The sequence below is a fragment of the Alexandromys fortis genome, unplaced genomic scaffold, assembly GCF_014885135.2.
Source record: "Alexandromys fortis isolate MF-2015 unplaced genomic scaffold, M_Fortis_MF-2015_v1.1 scaffold_134, whole genome shotgun sequence".
In the NCBI taxonomy this organism is placed as follows: domain Eukaryota; kingdom Metazoa; phylum Chordata; class Mammalia; order Rodentia; family Cricetidae; genus Alexandromys; species Alexandromys fortis.
In genome coordinates this window covers 630954-633377 of record NW_026068007.1, presented here as the reverse complement: position 1 = coordinate 633377, position 2424 = coordinate 630954, and positions in this window count along the sequence as shown.

The window sequence follows — 2424 nt, the reverse complement described above, 5'->3', positions numbered from 1 at the left end:
TGGCAGAACTGAGGGCTCTAGTGTAGGACCCTCATGGTACTATTTGCTGATATCTGAAATCTCTTACCTAAAGGATGTTTTGATCAAGGTCTTTCCCATGATCCTTCTTTTTCTCTTCTCCCTTCCTAAAACCCAATGAAGTGTGCACAGGACCTTCTTCAAGTTACTTATTACTCTCATGGTATGAGCACAGCTAGTAAGAACTATGATGAAATTGTTAGGAGGACTTGACAATCTTGTATTTTATGTCATCTGGACCTGAGAGAAGTTCAAAAATTCCTTATATTTTTCACATTACATTTATTTTATTTTTTGTATTTCTACATTAAAACAACTTTCTGTAAGAAAACTAGTTGGAAGGAAATGTAGAAAAAATGAAGTATTTGCCACCCATTGTTTAAGTAGAAAAAAATACAAAATGGCAAAGTCAAATAAGATCAAACACCATTCCAGAGGACGGACAGAGGAAAAAATCAATTTCTTTGTATCAAAATGTATTGGAACAGAACCTTGCTTAAAACCAGCAGGCCTATAACAGAAATTGATCACTTGGGAAACAGGCAAGAGAAAAGAATAGCAGACTAGCAAAACTGACAAAGTAACAGCCCTGCAACATAGGAATAGCATCACATAATCAATCCCCAACATTCAGATTAATGATGCCCCTGGCGAGAGTAACTAACTATTCCCTATCACTGAGACACAGCCTGGAAGGGTGTGGATGTTAACCAAAGTGAAGTAAAAATAGATCGGAATCAAACTTAACCTACTTCTCATTAGAAAAAGCTGCTATCTGTCTACTCCCTTCTGCAGAAAGGACACAAAGAGTTAACTTGTCAACACCTACAAACCACTCATGCTAGCCAGAAGACTTTCAGCCTAGGGCGAAGTCTGGAGTAATAGACCAGACTGCTGGGTCCTGTCTCTGTTCCAATCCACAGCTAAGTAAGCTATATGAGTAGGATGTTTTTAACAGTGGATTGCAAAGTTTTCCTCACGATGCACAGCTTAAAAAAAAATTGCTTTTCTGGCAAGCACTCTAATCTGATTATGTGCATTTTTGCTTGCTACATTTAGATTTACCCTAATTACATATATAAGGAAATAAGAATTAATCCATTTCATAGTGACAATTAATGAGACTACTTAACACTTACTCAGAATAGTTAATCATTTTAGAACCTACATAAATATTTGGTTAATGGAATTTTCCAGGAATTATATTTGGAGAAGAAGGAGAAGCCCTTTGTCTCCATCAAATAAGAGAAGCACATCCATTTGTTATTTTTTTAAGTGGTGACAGCAAAATCAATTCTAAGGGGGGGAAGAGGAAAATGAGATTCTGAATTCTGAATATACCTTCTAGTTTCCCTTGACACCCTAATTAGTCAGCCACCTTCCTCTTTATGCCTTGCAGAGTGTTTGCTTAGAGGAAAACATGAAACTTGCCAAACCCAGGAGTGGCAGTGACTGATGAAGACGAGGACAGAGAAGCGACAGTTCCTTAGAATGGAGCCATTAGCTACATGCTGTTACGTTGTTTTGGTGGCTTCAGGCCTTTATGTTCTAGCATTTTCAGCTGTTTACAGAAGTTCCTGTGGAGAGCTACAGACTGTACGCCGTCCACCTTGGATAGTCTGGTGTTGACTGAGTTTTCTGTCCTGCCCAGTTCCCACAATAGTTAAGTCCTAAAGAAATCACACAGAGTTCTACACTAATTAGAAACTGATTGGCCCATTAGCTCAGGCTTCCTATTAACTCATATAACTTATATTAGCCCATTATTCTTGTCTATGCTAGCCACGTGGCTCGGTACCTTATTCAGCGAGGTAGTCACATCTTCCTTCTTCTGTGGCAGGGTCACAACTGCAGCTTCCTTCTTCCCAGAATACTCCTGTTCTTATTGACCCATCTCTACTTCCTGTCTGGATGTCCCACCTATACTTCCTGCCTGGCTACTGACTAATCAGCATTTATTTAAAATATAATTGACAGAATAAGATAATTGTCCCATACTAGTCTGGGGTTTGTACAATTAAGGAAGACATACATTTTCGAGCTTGGTTTTCCACGCCGTTATTGTTCTTCTCTTGAAATCCAAGAGGGTGTCTGAAAGACTGTTTCCTCATCCCTGTCACTTTGAAGGGTTTGCAGAAAGCTCTTTGATAGTTTTGAATGTCAAATATAAATGACAGCAAAATTCCTAGAAGGCGTGGGAAAATTACTACTTTTAGAGTTTGTGGCCAAGATGTTATTTAAAAAAAAAAATATGTGAGGGACTTGAAAGATGGCTTGAAGGTTAAGAGCGCTGACTGCTCCTTCAGAGGACCCACATGGTGATTACAATTCCTGTGACTCCAATCTTGGGGAATCTGATGCCCTCTTCCGCCCCCTGTGGGCACCAGACACCTGCATGGGACACAA